Here is a 19,656-nt window from a genome sequence, read left to right on the forward strand (position 1 = left end):
GATGGTCTGTTTCATAGTTGGCCCCTGGCCTTGTTCTGACTGATGATATTGAGTTTTTCCATCGTCTCTTTCCGCAGATGTAGTCAGTTTGATTTCTATGTGTTCCATCTGGTGAGGTCCATGTGTATAGTCGCCGTTTATGTTGGTGAAAGAAGGTATTTGCAATGAAGAAGTCGCTGGTCTTGCAAAATTCTATCATTCGATCTCCAGCATTGTTTCTATCACCAAGGCCATATTTTCCAGCTACTGGTCCTTCTTCTTTGTTTCCAACTTTCACATTCCATTTGCCAGTAATTATGAATGCATCTTGATTGCATGTTCGATCAATTTCAGACTGCAGCAGCTGATAAAAATCTTCTATTTCTTCATCTTTGGCCCTAGTGTTGGTGTGTAAATTTGAATAATAGCTGTATAAACTGGTCTTCCATGTAGGCGTATGGATATTATCCTATCACTGACAGCGTTGTACTTCAGGATAGATCTTGAAACGTTCTTTTTGACGATGAATGCAACACCATTCCTCTTCGACTTGTCATTCCCAGCATAGTAGACTATATGATTGTGCGATTCAAAATGGCCAATTCCAGTCCATTTGAGCTCACTAATGCCTAGGATATCGATGTTTATGCATTCCATTTCATTTTTGACAATTTCCAATTTTCCTAGATTCATACTTCGTACATTCCAGGTTCCGATTATTAATGGATGTTTGCAGCTGTTTCTTCTCATTTTGAGCCATGCCACATCAGCAAATGAAGGTCCCGAAAGCTTTACTCCATCCACGTCATTAAGGTCGACTCTACTTTGAGGAGGCAGCTCTTCCCCAATCATCTTTTGAGTGCCTTCCAACCTAGGGGGGATCATCTTCCAGCACTATATCAGACAATGTTCCGCTGCTATTCATAAGGTTTTCACTGGCTAATGCTTTTCAGAAGTAGACTGCCAGGTCCTTCTTCCTAATCTGTCTCAGTCTGGAAGCTCAGCTAAAACCTGTCCTCCATGGGTGACCTTGCTGGTATCTGAACACCAGTGGCATAGCTTACAGCATCACAGCGACACACAAGCCCCCACAGTACGACAAACTGACAGACACGTGGGGGTTCTAGAGGATAGTTCGCTACATTTCTGATCTGACCCCCAAGGTAAGTCTTAAATGCATCATAAAACATACAATTTAAATTAGAGCATCTACAGCATTATATATAAATTTGGTTAAGAAGAACAAAAAACTTACCTAACCATTTTTGCATGACACAGAAAAATGTTTATACCGATCATTTAGTCAAATAAAATTTATGAAACAAATAATTATTACCTCTGGTTAGAAGACTGAGGAGAACTCTGATTTCCAAATTTTTATTATTCTTTCTTGGGATATTAATCATACTCAGCCCTCAAATTATGACATGGATGTGTATCTAGCTCCAGGATATATACTTTGGATAAAGCTTGTGGTTAAAAGTATGGTCCTTGGTATAAGACCTGAGTTAGAATCCCAGCTCTCCTCCTTCTCACCCTAACCTTGGACAAGTCACTTCCCCAAGCTTCAGTTTCAGCAAAATAGTGTCTGTTTATGGTTTGTCTGCATGTAATGGGAACATCAAATTAACCATGACTTATTTAAACAGATAAAGTTTTGCTGTCACACATAAAAATCCAGAGATTAGTCATCTAAGGCTGTGATGACAGTCCCATAAGTGCGTAGGAGATTCCAGGCTTCTTCAAGCCCTCTGCCCTGCCGTCCCTAGGATGTAGCCTTCATAGTTCAGGATGGTTGTTGGAGTGTCAGTCATTGTGCACCCAGCAGGAAGATGGGTTATGCCTCCCTCCTGTAAGGACTTACAGTGGGTTTTTTCTCAGTGGCCTGCTAAAATTCAGGGGTTTCGTTAACTTCAGAAGAAGAGGAGAATGGATGCTGAGGAGCACTTAGCAATCTACCACAAGGTTATTTTAACAATTAGATGATGTAGGTAGAGCACAGAGCCTGACGTGGAGAGAGGCAAAGGAAGCTGATATTTTAATCACTAGTGATGAACTTCAGATTTCGTACTGAACAAATGTGTTTATCTTTGCTTTCCTAAATGCCACTGAAATAACAGTACAAGGATTAAAATTTAAAAAGCATAAACCCGTAGTGACAAAAGAACAAGAGAGGCAACCTCAATAGGAAAGAGGTACCAAGAAAATGGTTTAAACTGGAAAATACATAGAAGAATAGCAACTGACTGAGCAGACTAGAAAAACTAAAAACCTAAGAGCCTGCAAGGGGGAAAGCTAAGAAGCAAGCTGACTTAATGCTGCAAAAATCAAGAAAAGCTCAGCGTTGGAAGCCAGGTGTCTTTGAAGGTGAGGCGGATATGGCTAGAAGTCTGTGTAAGAAGTCAGTATACCCTGATAATCCCTCTCTCATGCAATTACTTCTCCCCTGCACCAGAAGAAAACTGGAAATTTATGCCTGATGGGTCGAACCAGTCTAACCCGGGACTCAGGGATACCTGGCAAAACTGAGGGCAGAACTACCGTGGTAAAAAAGTGGAATTAAGTGAAAGCCTACACAGATCGCTAGGCCTTACTTCCAAGGTGCCTCTGGTGGGTTAGAACCACTAGCCTTTTGGTTAACAATCCAGTGCTTAACCGTTTGTGCCGCCCAGGGCCCCCACTCTGTTAATACAAGGTAATACACCCAGAAAGAGGTAAATATTGAAGGGAAACAAGGAATCCAACACAGTAGAGGATCAAAAGGATCTCAGGGATGATGGCAAAAGGAAATTCCAGGAGATCAGCCTCAACAGCAAGAAGACGAAAGGCTCCAAAAACTTAGTGAAACTGATAGATTACCTGATGCATTTGACTATTTGGGGGGGGGGAAATTTGCATTGCTTTTAGGGAGGCTGGGAATGAATTAATAATAGGCACATAAATAAATTTAGCAAATGAAGAAACTAGGTGGTTAACAACTCCAGGAAAACCAAAAATTTAAAAGAAAAGGAATATAAACATTATTTATTATATGGTTTAGCTCAAAATAATAATTACACCGTTATAATACTTTTTAATACTGTAACACTGCATATTAATTTATCTAAAAATTGTGGTGTTGACTCTGTTGACAGGATGGAAGGAAGGAGACCTGTTGGTGTTTTGGGAAGAAATGGGAGAGTGTAAGAGAACCAAATCCTCATCTTCCCCACTAGGTTGTCATAAAAAAAACTAAAAAAAGAGGTTGTCATAGATCATGTTTAAAACCAAAAAATTAAAATTAAAAAAAAAAACAGAAGCATGGGAAATATGTAGGGTAAAAATCAGAAGAAAAAAAAAAGAGCATGTTAAAGTGTTGAGAATGATTGGCCCTGATGTCTGGGAATTGAAGTAAAGATTTTAAGCTAATTGCCCTGTAAACTAATGTGTTTACTACTAGGTTCATGGAACAATTTGACTTTTTAAGCCATGAACATGTATTACTTTGATAAAAATGAACATTAATTTCTAAGTGTGCTCTTTGTGGTTTCTTTTAATAGACCTTTTAATTTATAAACCAATTTAATACAATTGTGTGAACATTTATTGAATGCCTGCTATATTAGAACATTGTATAAAAGACCTAAGTATATGGTTGTAAAACAAAGCCTAATATGATTATCTGCCCCCAGATGATGAGTAGATACCGATAAGCCTGATGGAAGCACCATCAATTCTGATTTGGGACTTTGGGGAGAAGGCTTCAGAGAGGATAGAACGCTTGCGTTGGGTCTCAAATGATGAGAGGAATTTGAATAGTAGATTAAATGCCAGCTACAGCAAGTGTCGTCAGGTTGCACCATGTCTGGAAAAGTAGATGTGTGTAGGAAAGAAGTCTGGTAGAGCTGTGGGAGGCTGTGTTGACTTCTCCGCCTCTCCTAGACATTTCTATTAGTCACTTTTTCCTGAGGATTTACTCCTCCCTGCCCTATCACCTAGACACTCTTTTAATTTTACTATTGACTTTACCATGCTGGGTTAGATGCTGTTCCTCTCTCTGCTGGCATCCTGCCTCTTTCTTAAACTTTTGGTCTAATTTTTTTTTTTTAAGGGGAGGAGGAAAAAATCTTGGTTTTACCTGGGCAAATGTGGATTCCTGAATATAAAGATAGGAACTCTCTTCCCTGACCTCACAGGCAGCTAGATGTGACTGTTATCTTTTTTGAGCTCATGAAATTGAACAGTCATTTCCTCAGTTTGAACATAATTCTTAGAACCCTTGAGAGTTTTAAGAATCACTTATAATTTTTTTGCATAGAAATTTAATAGTTTCATAACTGTAACATATTTACTCTTCTGTTATTTGTCTAAAACGCTTTTCAGAAGTAATTGGGCAAGTAAGTGGTGTGTGTGTTTGTGTGTGTCACATCCTCTAAATTTAGATTTTTGTGTTCTGGATTTGTTTTCTTTTATATTGTTGGTCCATAAGAGGAAAGGCTGGCTTAGAACTAAATAGCAGAGCTAAACCATATGTTTTATACCAAATTAGAAACAGGTGAAGGTTGTTAAAATCCAGCAAGCGCTTACAAAACTTCAGACTCAAGTTTGCATTAAAGGCAGGTGGTTATATGTACAATAAAAAGCAGTCGCCAGCACACGGGCTTATTGATACATATGTGATTGATCTTTTTGGATAAAAACAAGGAGGAGTTAATAAATCACTGCACATAGCTATAAAGATGTTTGGGCTTGAAAGCCTAGCCTGTAAGAGCAAATGTAGACCCTGAAGGAAATTTATGAAGCATAGATCCTTTTAGCTTTACTTAAGAGCTAACATCTGACTGACCCAGAGGGACCGTGGAAATTTATTGCTGGGCCATTCAAATATTTAAGCTGTTGTGTGATGTAGAACAGGTAAAGATTAGCCCAATAACAAATATGAGGCTATAAAATAAAATGAGATTTCGATGACTTGTAAGTACTTGTCAGAGGTCAGCCCCAAATGACTGGTCAGAAATGGAAAAAACTTGTTGATAATTAAAGCAGATTGATTATGACAACCTAGATGTTTACATTGGTTGCTGTCAGATGGGTGATCCTTGGAGTTTCCTCCTCCTGTGAAGGCCATACTTAAACAGAATGACTTAGGGGCCTCTAAATTGTCTTTGTGCTTTGAAATTGGGTAAGATGAGCAAGTTGACATGATTCCTTTTCTAATTTCTTAGTGGACATATGTCTTTCTCAAATGCATTCTGAATATATGGAATTCTTAGGCAGCATATTAGTTCTAGAAAACTGACTTCAGCTAATTTATGTGTGTAATTTTGAGCTTTGACATCCAGAAAGTGACTAGAAGTTTTTATGCTTCATGATAGATGATCTGAAATTAACCTTTAAAACTTTAGTTAACAGATTTATGCATGCAGTTATTGAAACATTGATTGAGTAAAATTAAGTGGGTTTTTCAAAAACTTGGGGATTTATTTCTAAATCTTTTACTCTTATTTATATTAGTCCTGTAATTAATAATACATGTAATATTGTTACTAGGACTTTAGAAGTTACATTTTGGATTTTAACGAGGCCTTTAGTTATTGGTGATGACAATCTCTGTCTTTTCGATTTAGCTCTAAACCCAAAAAGTTGTTATAAAAGCTATATTTGGTGGTTTTCAAGGTGCTAGCTTATCAAATCAGTTGATAAATCTGGTAATAGTTTGGTTCATTAACATCTGATTTGTGGGGAGAAGAAATCCCACAAATTTTTATGTAAATCTTGAGTAAAATGAAATTCACAAAATAATACAAATATATGAGGTTATTACTAGAGTGGGAGTTTATTGTAGAATAGAAGCATAAGCCTAAGAGTCAGACAGGTATGGGGTTGGAGGTCTAGCAGCACCATACCATCATATATTTACTCCTCCCTCCATCCCACAGGTAAATGTGTTCCAGATGCTGTGCTCCAGGAACTGGGCTACAATATTAATAAAACTTAGTTTAAACGACATCACCTACCTTGAGAACAGAAGAACTAGGTGGTGCCGAGATGCCACTACCAAGCTTTCTGATCGGGGGGTACCCAATAGATGGTCCCAGACAGAATGGGAGAAAAATGTAAAACAAAACTCAAATTCTTTTTTAAAAAAAAAAGCCAGACTTAACTGGACCAGTAGAGACTAAATGAACCTCCAAGACTGAGGTACTCTTTTAAACTTGAAACTCAAATCAATCCCAGGGTCACCATTCAGCCAAATGACAGATTGGCCCATAATATAAATAATGTCATCCTTGAGTATTTTACACCTCAAATAATTGTCTAGATGAAACCAAATGATTAACATTTACCCTAGACCAGAGATGAGAAGACTAGGGGGACAGGGAAGCTAGATTGATGGAACCAAAACAACTGAAATGGAAATAATGCTGATTTATTGTGAAGAACGTAACCAGTGTCACTGAACAATATGTATAAGAAACCAAACCCATTGCTGTCATGTCAATTCTGACTTATAGCAACCCTATAGGACAGAGTAGAACTGCCCCATTGGGTTTCCAAGGAGTGGCTGCTGGATTTGAATTGCTGACCTTTTGGTTAGCAGCGGAGCTCTCAACCACTGTGCCACCAAAGCTCCTGAACAATATGTATTTGTGGTGTGCCATCGAATCAATTCCAACTTATACTGACCCTATACAGTTCCTACGACAGAGTAGAACTGCCCCATAGGGTTTTCAAGGAGCAATTGTGGATTCAAACTGCTGACATAGAAATTGTTAAATGACAACCTAATTTCCTGTGTAAACTTTCACCAAAAGCATAATAAAATATTAGAGGGAAAAAAAAAAAAGACAGTTTACATTCTTATGAAAGATTTAACAGAATAAACAAGCAATTACAATACAGGCAGCCCCTGATTTATGATGGGGTTCTGTTCCATCGATTCCGTCATAAGTTGATCCTGATATAAGTCAAATACCTCAACATATTGCTAATGATAAGATGTACAAAAAAAAAAAAAAAAATGCCCAGCTACAACTGATGACAGCCCTGACAGGGAGCACAACAGAGAACCCCTGAGGGAGCAGGAGAGCAGCGGGATGCAGACCTCAAATTCTTGTAAAAAGACCAGACTTAATGGTCTGACTGAGACTAGAAGGACCCCGGAGATCATGGTCCCCAGACCTTGTTAGCCCAAGACAGGAACCATTCCCAAAGCCAACTTTTCAGACAGGGATTGGACCGAACTATAGGATAGAAGGAAACCTTGGTGGCGTAGTGGTTAAGTGCTACGGCTGCTAACCAAAGGGTCGGCAGTTGTAATCTGCCAGGCGCTCCTTGGAAACTCTATGGTGCAGTTCTACTCTGTCCTATAGGGTCACTATGAGTCGGAATCGACTTGACAGCACTGGGTTTGGTTTGGTTTTGGTTACAGGATAGAAAATGATACTGGTGAAGAGTGAGCTTCTTGGCTCAAGTAGACACATGAGACTGTGTGGGCAGCTCCTGTCTGGAGAGAATATGAGACGGCAGAGGGGGTCAGAAGCTGGCCACATGGACATGAAAACAGAGAGTAGAGGAAAGGACTGTGCTGTCTCATTAGAGGGAGAGCAATTAGGAGCATATAGCAAGGTGTATATAAACTTTTGTATGAGAGACTGACTTGACTTGTAAACTTTCACTTAAAGCGCAATAAAAATTTTTTTAAAAACTGTCTTAAGTGCAGTTCGCCATAACTTGAATATGTCTTAAGTCAGGGACTGCCTGTACAGTGTAAAATGTACTGTGTTGGGGGACAGACAAGGTTCAGTGAGAATACATAGTAGAGAAATTCTTAATCCAAACTGAGGACAGGGGTATAGTAGAGTGGAGTGGGATTGATGGCTGAGGTTGGGTGTTAGAAAAGACTGTGTGACCATAAAAGGCACTTTAATTTCTCCTTTTCTGTCAGTTAGAGATAGTGGTACCTATAAGGCAATTGCTAGAAATGTATAGATAATGTACTCAAAGGGCCCAGCTCAGTGCCTGGTAGATAGTAGATAATCAGTAAATGAATTCCAGCGTCAACACCATTGTTGCTACTGTTATTCTGACAGTGCTCACAGGCTGTCCCACTCTAGTGGCAGCACCTATTAATCCACAGCAAACACCATTCTATAATTTGGGATTTTCTCCCTACCAAAGAATTTTGCTTGTGATGCAGAACTCGGAGCATTTTCTGAAAATAAGAGTTGGTTGTTATAAAAGGTTGTCTGTGTCTCTGCCTACTTTGAAAAAGCCAACCTTAAATATCTTCTTAAATCTCCATATCCTCTCTGGAACCAAATGCAAATACAGTAAGTACTTTTCCCTTTGACCCTAACCACCAGAGCTAGGTCAAATCTCACAAGGTAAGGGCACAGTTCTCCAGACTACAAGTCTACCCAGGACTTCTGATACCAGCCACAAGCTTGAGGATCTCCAAGACATTCTCATTTCTGTCGTGGCTACAGATTCGGGGATTCCCATTAACCTCTTGTGTTTGATAGTTCCCTGAATGACTCATAGAACTCAGGAAAGTGCTATACTTAGGACTACATTTTTATCATAGCAAAAAGGATACAAATGAAGAGATGCATAAGGTGAGATTTGGGAGGGTCCTCAACGCGAGCTCTGAAGTCTTTCACCAACCACTAGGTTCTCAAAGCTCCGGAGTCCAGAGTTTTTATTAGGGCTCCATTATGTAGTAGGCATGATTGAGTGAATTATTTTGCAGATGGATGAACTCAACATCCAGTCCCCCTCCCCTGATGTGGAAGCCCTGGTGGCGTAGTGGTTTAAGTGCTATGGCTGCTAACCAAAGGGTCAGCAGTTCAAATCCTCCAGGCGCTCCTTGGAAACTCTTTGGGGCAGTTATACTCTGTCGTGTAGGGTCGCTATGAGTTAGAATTGACTCAACGGCACTGGGGTGGGGTTGGTTCCCCTGATGTTGGGCTAATATCACGTGATGGGTCTTTCTGGCAAGGTCGGCCCTCACTCAAGAGTCATTGGCATAACCTGTTAGGTAGGTGTGGTCTGGAGTCCCCCCATGAATAGCAAATAGTCCAGCCACTGGGAGAATTCCAAGGGTTTAGAAATTACCTCCCATGAAGCAATGACACAGACCAAATTGTCTAGATATTAGTTGCATACCCCACAGTTGTCTAGATGTATTAAAGCTAAGAAAGAATGAATGATAAAAAGTGTTTCTGAACCTTAAAACCTTTCTTAATGATTCTAACAGTATTGTCTCTTTAATTCACAGGGCTATATGCTAGTCACTCATTTATTTACTCATTCATTTGAATACCCACTGAGTAAGTCTCTGGTTTAAGGTCCATGTCCTAAAGGAGCTTACATTCTGATAGGGGAAGTAAGACATTTTTATAAACTATAGAGTAGAAGGTGACTGGTGCATAAGAATGCTTTGTGATTTCAGGGAGGAAGAAAAATGAATAAAATATGGTATCTCACCTTGAGGCACTTATAGATAGGGTGTGGACATGCCCTTGTGAAAGGATAATAATAATAATCAAATGCCTGCTGTATCCCAGTAGTTGTGCTGGGTCTTAGATATTCTTGTTTAATTCTCAAAGCAATTCTGAAAGGTTGGTTTTATTAAACCTGTTTTAGAGATTTGGAAACAGGTTTAGAGGAGTATGCCAAAGTTCATACTACAATAATCAGCAAAGCTGGAATCTGCACCTATGCCTCTGTGATTTTAAAGCCTTGACTTATTATACTTAGATCGCCCTTCTGCTCTTCTCTTCCTCTCTCCCCTCCAAAATAGGTCTTATAATTGTTAGTTGCTATTTTTTTTTTTTTTTATGGGTCTGGGTTGAGTCGGTTCAACTCGTGGTGACCCCGTGTGTGCAGAGTAGAACTGCTCCATAGGATTTTCAAGACTGTGACCTTTCAGAAGCAGATCACTAGGCCTGTATTCCAAGGTTTTACAATTAAATAATTTTGCTATAAAGGATTAAGGACCTATTATCTTTCTATCGCTATATAAGGAAGTGGCTATAGAGAACATACCATTAAATGTACTGAGGTATTTAAACAAACCTCTTTTTTTTTTTCTATTATATGCATACATTGTGAAGGGCTGTCTTTAGAAATTTCAAATGGTGTATGGTTTTTCCTTCAAATTCATGTTCCAGGTGGCAGTATCTTCTTGCATCACTAAGTATGGTAGGTTTACACACCTTGCATGCTTAACTGTAGTTTTTTAACATTTATAGAAATTTTGTGGGAAACAGGTGCTACGAAACTCTGGCAAGTGCAGGATAGGATGGCTGTTAATGTTATGGAATATGATTTTGATTTGGCAGGTTTTTTTTTTTTTTTTTAACAAATTGCCTATTAAAAAAAGACATGGTTTCCATCCTTTAATTTTGCTCTGCTCACTAAAATTTGCCTCTAGATAATTTTTCAACAGTTACAAAAAAAAAAAAAAGGTGTGGAAAAACTGAAAGGTTCCTACAAGGAAATTGACCTTGAGTTCTTTAACAATTTCCACAACCCTGCAACTTAAAAAAAAAAAAAAAAAAACAAGTGAAAAAGACAGGGATTATTTTTAACCTTCTTGCTGAAATTATCTGGAATTCTATTTCTCTGCAATTCCATTCTCCTTTTAGTACAGCTCTGTCTACAGAACTATATTTGATGTAGAGAAAGAGAATAATCTGATGTGAATCTTTTCATTACATGGTTTCGCCATTACGAACTTGAGGTGGCATCTCATTACCTGCCATGTTGAATTTAATCTATTTTGACGGGAATATATGATCTCCCATTAATATATTCTCTCTCTTCTTTCTTCCCCCCCAAAAGGAGAAAAAAATTGTTCTTCTTTTTCTCCTATAAGGACTTTTGTCACCCTCTGCCTATGAATTATTATATAGTGTTTTTTATTTGCTGCTTCCCCTCTGATCCGCTGTCTCTCTTCTCCCTTCCCAACTAGATCTTTCTCTGTGCATTCTGAAACCCCTCTTCAGTGATTATAATGCACACCAAGTCCTCAACCTCTTTACAGCTGTAGATACAGCTGTGGCATACAACTGTAGTATACGACTTCTAGATGTAAGTAAAGTAGCTGACTCTCTCCTGAAAATACCACTCGCCCTGGAGCCTTCTCAAGGAGAGACTGTTCTTGTTTTACAACGCCTATATCTCTGGGTGCAAAGGAGGTGAATCCTCATTACATCCCAATACCAATTCCAAGCCGTGTTTCAGCGGCACGTACCTAATGTTGTTAATACCCAGAGTAGATCATTTTTTAACACCTCCTTCTCTATGTGAAAAAATTATTTTGACTAATGATCATGAAATTAAATAAATAGTAATAATTGTTAGAAAAGAAGAGATTTTCTTTTATTGAACTTTGTACATGCCAGTAAAAATTTTAAAAAATAAAATGTATATTATAGCACGAAGCCCATCCACTACTGGCTAGTTGATTTTGACTCCTAGTGACCCTGTAGAACAGAGTAGAACTGCCCGTAGGGTTTCCAAGGCTGTAAATCTTTACAGAAGCAGACTGCCACATCTTTCTCCTGTGGAGTGGCTGCTGGGTTTGAACCGATGACCTTTCATTTAACAGCTGAACACTTTGACCACTGTGTCACCGGGGCTCCATATTACAGTACAAAAGGGAAAAGCAAGAGATTGATAAAATTTAACAACCTTAATGTTTTGTTTTTTTTTTAATTCCTATTGGTCTAGCACAGTCATAAATAACATTACAGTTTCTGTTTTCATGCCTTAACTTCTGCAGATTTGTTAATAACTTTGTCAAAATTGATCTTCATGTATTCCTATTTATGTAACAGACAGTATAGGGAGATTTCTATACACTCACAGTTGATCGAAGAACCTGTTTACCAGTTGCCATAGAGTTGATTCCATGTCAGAGTAGAACTGTGCTCCACAGGATTTTCTTGGCTGTCATCTTAATGCAAGCAGATCGCCAGGCCTATCTTTGGCAGTACCCAACCCACAAAACCCAGTGCGGTACCCAAGTGGGTTCGAACCACCAACCTTTAGGTTAGCAGTCAAGCACAAACCATTTGCCCCCCCAGGAACCCTGGCTAAGTGATAGTGAACATTACTATTCTTTGATTTACTGCTTTAGAACATATCCAGTTCCTGGTGAAAACCATTGAAGCATTAAAAATATTGTCCTTTTGGTTTATTTTGGCAATGTAAGATTATCTTTTGTCATTTTCATGGCATTTTTCATTGATATTTTATTCTTTTTTTCAATGTAAATGTTCATTTCCTTCCATTTTGTTGCTAATGGCCTTCTCCACAATTTTCATACACAGGTCTTCAAGGAACTATTTTAAGGCTTTAGATCATTCTACAACCCTGCTGTCCATTTTCTCTGTACCTCCTGCACCCAAGCAGATGTCTGGAAGTCACACAATAGTATCATTATGAATTTATGATTGATAACCACTCTATAGTGCTCAGCAATCTTATTACATGTATTTGTTCAAGTTGTTCTACCGTTTGATCAACTCTGCATTCACTTGGACAAAAGAAAATATTAAGAGTTGTCCATGGTCCCTCCCTCTCCATTACCTTTTGTTTTCAACCCATAACCAAGTCCTTATGAAACTGTGCTCCATAGGATTTTCAATGGCTGTGATCTTTGGAAACAGATCGCCTGGCCTTTCTTCTGAGGTGCCTCTGGGTGGACTCCAACCACCAACCTTTCAGTTAGTAGCCGAGTGCTTAATCATTTGCACCACCCAGGGACTCCTACATGGTAGGTACCCAGTCACTGTTTGGTAACTGAGTGAATGAAAAAGGAAGATATTTGCCTTACTTGCTCACTCCTCAGCAGAGTCTCTGGTACAAAGTAGGTAAATTAGTTGTTGATTGACTCAATTATTATAGTTTTAAATGATCTTTCGTCTTCTCTTTTTCAAATTTCTGATCTTCACTTTCTTCAAAACTAGTTTTAAATATTCCACCTCTAGGAAGCTGCCTGTGATTACTCTTACCTGTCGCTGGTCCCTCTTACCCCCTCTCTCTACTTTTCAGTTTCTGGCCATTGTTTTTAATTTGTAAATTTGTAACCAGGATTTGCTGACCAATTAGATGTGGGAGGAGAAAGAATCATCTAAGGTGGCTCCATTCAGTGTAGCAAAATTTAAATAGGCGTAGTAAACTCAAGTCTCACAGAGAATAGGGGAATGTCAGAGAAGGCTTCCTGGAATAGGTTATACTGGAGTGATTTTTTTTAAGGATGAGAAAGAATTAGCCAAGTGAGAGTAGAGAAAAGGGCATTCTTGACAAAAGGAACCGTAGATTTCTAGTTTGAGCGTATAAGTGGATGAAGTGAGAAAAAACACAGTTGATACAATAGCCTCTCCAGCTATCTTTTGGTTACCATTTCCATGGTACATTAAAAAAGCAGATTTGAAGGATAAGATAATGCTTTTAATTTTGAACATGTAGAATTTGAAATACCTATGGGACACCTGGGAAAAGATACTCAGCATGTGGTTAGAAATGTAATTTTGATGTTTAAGAGAAGGCTAGGTAAGGCTGTGATGTAATAGAGGAGGTAATTGTGGTCCAGATAGCTGTTGAGGCTTTCATATCTTCAGCAACATTTACTGAGTCCCTGTAATGTGGCAGGCAGTGTTCTAAATGCTGGAAATACAAGTGAACAGCACATATAAAAATCTGTGCCCTCTTTGAGTTAACATTCTAGTTGAAGGAAACAGTCTCAAAAGAAATGAAGAACAGATAATATGGTAGAGACTGAGAGGCTATTATTTTTCTGATTTTTACTATGGAAAATTTTAAGCATATTCAAAAGTAGGGAAAATGTTGTAACAAACGCTACCAACCCAGCATCAATAATTATGAACAGTTGTTAATCTTATTTTATCTGTGTCCCTTCCACCCTCTTCATCGCTTGATTGTTTTAAAGTAAATCCTAGATACCATAACATTTTGTTCTTAAATACTTCAGTACGTATCTCTAGATGGTAAGCTTTTTTTTTTTTATAACATAATGACAGTACCATTATACACCTAAAATGTAACAAGAACTCCTTAATGTCATCAAATATTTGTCAGTATTCAGATTTTTCCAGTTGTTTCATAACTTATTTTATGGCTGGTTTCTTCAAATCAGAATCCAAACAAATTCTCACATTTCTTTGGCTTACCATGTCTCTTAAGTTCTTTTTAAAGCATTTCCATTTCTATTTATTATATCATTTTAAGAAGATATACTTTGTAAATCTTTTATATTTGTACAACAGTACCTGTATGTAATTTATTAAAATATAATATTTATTACTTAAATATATTTTAGGGCATGTGTTCATAATTTTTGACTGACAGAGGTGTGAAATCAAACAGTTTGGAGACTACCCTTCTCTTTAATATCCTGTTTTATTTTTCTCTTATCATTTACTACTAAACTTTTTATTTGTTTTTTCCCCAAGATTTTATTATATTTTCAAACATACAGAAAAGTTTAGAATTTTTTGTGAATACCTATATCCCTGCCACCTGGGTTCTGCACTTAACATTGTATGTATCTTTATTACATGTTCATCAATGAGCCTGTTTATTTTGATGCAGACCTTAAAGTAAGTTGCCGACATCAGTATATTTCCCTCAAAATACTTCATCATGCATACGATTAACTAGAGCTCAATATTTATTTATGGTTCTTTTTTTTATTTTGAGGTAAAATTTATATATAATGGAAAGCACAATCCAAACCCCCATCAAGATGCACATTAAATCTCCCCAGAAAGTTTCCTCTATCTCCTTTCCAGCCAATCCCTGTCTCCCCTCAGCCCTCCAGGCAGCCATTAGTCAACTATAGATTAGTTTTACCTGTTGTTGAACTTCATATAAATGAAGCATTCAGTCTGAACTTTTTTGTGTTAGAATTCTTGTCCTTGGCATGTTTGGAGATTTCATCCATGTTGTTGTGTGTATCAGTAGCTCATTTCTTTTTGTTGAGTAGTGTGCCATTCTGTGAATACACCACAGTTTACTTATCTATTCTCCTGCTGCTTTCAGTTTTTTGCTAGTATGAGTCAAGCTGTTGTGAACATTTTTGTGTGTAATTTCTCTTTGATAAATACCTAGGAATAGAATTGCTACGTTATAGGATGGGTGTCTGTTTAGTTTTGTGAGTAACCACCAGACCTTTTCCAAAGTGTCTGTAGCATTTTACATCCCCACCAACCATGTAGGAGAGTTATAATGGCATCACATCTTGACTCTCCTTTAATCTGAAGTTCCCGTTCTTTTTTATTTTTTCCTTGTTGAATAAATCAGGTTTACTCTACAGTTTCTCGGTAGTTTCCCACATTTTGCTGATTGCCTTCCTGTGTGATCATTTAACATGTTTCTCTTACCTCTGTGTTTCCTGTTAGCTTGAGATAAAGATTTAGATGACTAAATTCAGGTTGTGTATTTTTGGCAAGAGTACTTTATAGGTAGTATTGGTGCTTCCTATTGTACCACATCTGAAAGAATATCATGCCTGTCTATTTCTTTTTTTGTTTAATGCTGAGATTGATTAGTGGGTTCAGGTCCTGGCCTGATCCATCCATTGTATTGTTTCTGAGGAGAAATTTTAGATTGAGTAGCACTGGAGTAGTCTCTAAGCATGATCTGAGGAGATCAGAATGGCAAGAAAGAGTCAGCTCTGTGAAGATTTGCAGAGAGGACATTAAAAAACAGGGAGCAGCAAGTTCAAAGCCCCAAAGATGGGGCAATATCAAACTGGGTGTGTCCAAAGAACAGAAAGAAGGACAGCATGACTTGAGCATAGTGACTGAGAGGGAAAATGATATGAGGTATCATCAAAGAAATAGCAATGGATTAGATCGTGTGAAGCCCTAAAGGCCACTCTAAGGAGTTTAAATTTTATTATAAGTGCAGTAGAAAATCTTTGGATGGTTTTAAGTAGGGGAATGGGGACCATGATTTGGGTTTTTAAAGATCACTTTGCTATAGGAAATGGAAAAAAAAAAGTTCTTTGTTAATGGACATAGATTACAACTTTAGCACAGACTAATTGAAATCTATTACTTTCTCTGTGTTACTTTAAATTGAGTGTGGTGCTTAAAATGAAAGATCATTTAGGCGGGGATGTTTAATGGCCCATAGAGTCAAGTTTTTAAACCAAAGAAGAACTGAAACTTAAAAATAAGTGTGAATGGATTGGACTGGACAATGGGTTGGAGAGGGATGCTGGTGAGGAGTGAGCTTCTTGGATCAGGTGGACACTTGAGAGTGTGTTGGCATCTCCTGCCTGGAGGGGAGATGAGAGTGTGGAGGGGGTTAGAAGCTGGCAAAAAGGACACGAGAAGAGAGAGTGGAGGGAGAGAGCAGGCTGTCTCATTAGGGGGAGAGCAATTGGTAGTGTGTAGCAAGGTGTATATGGGTTTTTGTGTGAGAGACTGACTTGATTTGTAAACTTTGACTTAAAGCACAATAAAAATTATTTTCAAAAAATAATAATAAAATAAATGTGAATACAGTTATATAGTAAATACCCAAAGAAAAAAAACCCCATGGCTGTCAAGTCGATTCCGACTCATAGCGAACCTATAGGACAGAGTAGAACTGCCTCATAGGGTTTGCATGGAGTGGCTGGTGGATTCAAACTGCTGACCTTTTGGCTAGCAGCCTAGCTCTTAACCTCTGTACCACCAGGGCTCCAGGATGGTAAACAGTAAGCAAAAATAGAAATTTTCTTTAAAATGACTTGTTTTTTAAAGAGTACATTAGGGACTGGTTAATAAATGTGACCTTTTAACATAGAAACAGGTGCTCATATATTTTCACAGTGAAGTGGTTACATAGCAGCCATTTCCCATCTAGTATGCTGTGACCAGCCATAAGATTTTGCTGCATGTAGTCAGCTTGCAACGAGTTATATATAAAGCTTCAGTAGGATTACACAATTTAGCAGAAAAATGTGAGAGTTTATTTCTTACATTCTTGAGTCTTGAAAAAGTAAAGTATAGCCCTTTTTACTGTGCCAGGTGCTTTACTTCGTCCATTTCTTCAAGTAAATTAATTCAGTTAGTCTGAATCTATACTCTAGTCAATTCTTTTCCTTGATCATGGAAAAAGATTAGAGGACTATAGCATGCTGGTGGCATTTTACATTTCTAAAATTTTTCATTTTTTTTTCCCTTGGAGGGTTTGAGTGAGATTTTTTTTTTTTTTTTACTGCTTCTTTGGAGTCCATGTAGCTTTGAGATTTAGCAAAGGCAACTAAGAGCTGGTTGCTCCTAATAGAAGGCCATCCTACCAGTTGTGAAGACTGGTCTTCTAAATTTCCTGACAGGAGGCAGCCAGTAGTTATTGATGTGATAACCTATTCTGAACCCCGATGTACTAGAGTCGACCTACAATTTACTGTGGTACCTTTAGGATGACTTTTTGGGAAAATAATTGTTGAAAAATGTCTTTTAAATTGAATTTTGCATTCTTCGGCAGATAATTTTATTTTGGTTACAGCTTTAAATGTTGATGTAATTCTCAAAGAAAACATGAAGTAGCAAGAATAAGAATTGTACACATATGAATTATAAAGTATAAAAAAATTAATGCCCCTCCCCTAGGGTGTGAAATAACAAGCATGGAAACAACTAGCAACCAATATCGGTTAAATACGTTGTACAAAGGATAAGAGAGAGTCAATGAGGCCTGGAGTGGTCAACGAGGATTTTAAAAGGAATGTGGGGACTTGAACTATATCTTGTAAAGGATGGAATGGTGCTTAGATAGGAAGAAGAGAGAAGTGAGCAAAGGCAGAAAAAGACAAGTGAGTATGGTGTGTTTCTGCGACTGTGAAGAAACCACTTGTATAAGGTTGCAGATCAATAGGGCAGACAGGTAAGATCGCTTAGACCTTGAAAGTTAGGTAGAGAAGTTGAAATTTAAAACAATAGTAGGTAAGGGAGCAGGCCAGAAAAGTAGCATGATAAAAAGTCTTAAGAGAGGAAATATGACCTACATTTATATCATGCTTTGCAGTTTTCAATGTATTTTCCCAATCTTTTTTTTTTTTTTTAAACCTCACAGGATACATGTGAAGGAGGCAGGAAAGATAAGTTTCTCCATTTTACAGCTTCAGAACTGAGTGTTAGAGAAGCTATGTTTTACCCGAGTTCATATAACTGGTAAACAGTGGAGCTGAGACTGAAAACTTAGTCTTTTCTGTCATAATTCAATTTTTAAAAATCCAGTCTGCCTCCAGTCAATCTGTCAATGATATGGAGAATGAATTGGCATTAACAACACTGGCTGTTGTAATAATCATATAGATATGGACTTAGACCAGTGTTTCTCAACTGGAAGCAAGGGGACATTGGGCAATATCTGGAGACATTTTTTGTTGTCACAGCTGGGAGTGAGATGCTACCAGCTCCTTATGGGCAGAGGACGGAGATACTGACAAACATCCTGTAGCCTCCTGTAACGAAGAATTACCCAGCCCAACACGTCAATAGTGCCAAGGTTAAGAAGCCCTGACTTAGACTAAGAGAATGGCAGTGGGAGTGGAGAGATAAGACTGGGAAAGAAAATGACTTGGCAACTTGGTGAATGACTGCTTATATAAAAGACAAAGCAAGGTAAAAATTGAATGTCCCTGTAAGCCTGTCATAGAAAACTATTCCGGGCTGGAGAAAGTATATTGAGTTTGATACAAAGTCATGGCCTCAGAACATATTGAATATGTGTTACTGCATTTTCTACAAATACAAGAAACAAAAGTAATGTTAATATGCATAATAATTTTTTTTTTTAATTAACTGAAGTCATATCTTCCTCCCCAGTTGCTATCAAAGACCAAACCTGAATATGGGGCTCTGAAGGTGAAGGCAAAAACTATGACCAACTTGGGGCCCTTTGTAAAACTGTCTGGGTTCGTGAGATAATAATTATATCTTTTTTAAATAAGAAGGGCTCAGTATCAGTTTATTTTATTTTATTTTTTCCCCAGATTGAGTGTGACACATTCATGGATGACTCTCAGTGTATGCTGTTTTTCTGACACTCCATTTGCCAGCACTTCAGTTAGGTCTACCTCACAGCCTTAGCTGATGTTTATCATAATGACCTTTTGGCATCATGGTCTTGGAATGATGTCTTGGCTCCTGAATGAAAACTGAAGTTATCTTCAGTATGTTTAGTTTTCTGTATTCAGAATTATAGAATCTTAGCGTGGGAGGAGATATTAGAGCTCATCTAGCCCATCCAGTGTTTGACCCTCTTGTACTAGTTTCTAGGCCTGGTATAACAAATCATTGCAAACTTGGTGGCTTAAAACAGGAGAAATTTTTTATCTCATGGTTCTAGGAAAAAAAAAAAAGGTTCTAGAGGCAAGTCTAAAATCAAGGTGTTGGCAGGAGGGCTACACTCCCTCCAAAGGGTCTAGGGGACAATCCTTCCTTGTCCCCTCCAGCTTCTAGCGGCTCCAGGCATTCCTTGGTTTGTGACTGCATAACTCCAATCTCTACCTCCATCTTCACCAGCCTTTTCTTCTTCTCTCTGTGTCTCTTATAAGGACACTTGTTACTGGATTTAGGGCCCTCCCATAATCCAGGATGATCTCATCTTAAGATCCTTAATTATATCTACAAAGGTCCGTTTTCCAATAATGTCACCATTTACAGG

At 38.1% G+C, this 19,656-nt stretch overlaps 1 protein-coding gene across 7 annotated transcripts in view; it reads left to right on the top strand.

Annotated features, from left to right (window-relative positions):
• Nucleotides 1-19,656, top strand: part of UVRAG (UV radiation resistance associated) — a 295,043-nt gene that overhangs the window by 188,679 nt on the left and 86,708 nt on the right. The window lies entirely within an intron of this gene.

Source organism: Loxodonta africana, chromosome 7 (assembly GCF_030014295.1).
Source record: "Loxodonta africana isolate mLoxAfr1 chromosome 7, mLoxAfr1.hap2, whole genome shotgun sequence".
In the NCBI taxonomy this organism is placed as follows: domain Eukaryota; kingdom Metazoa; phylum Chordata; class Mammalia; order Proboscidea; family Elephantidae; genus Loxodonta; species Loxodonta africana.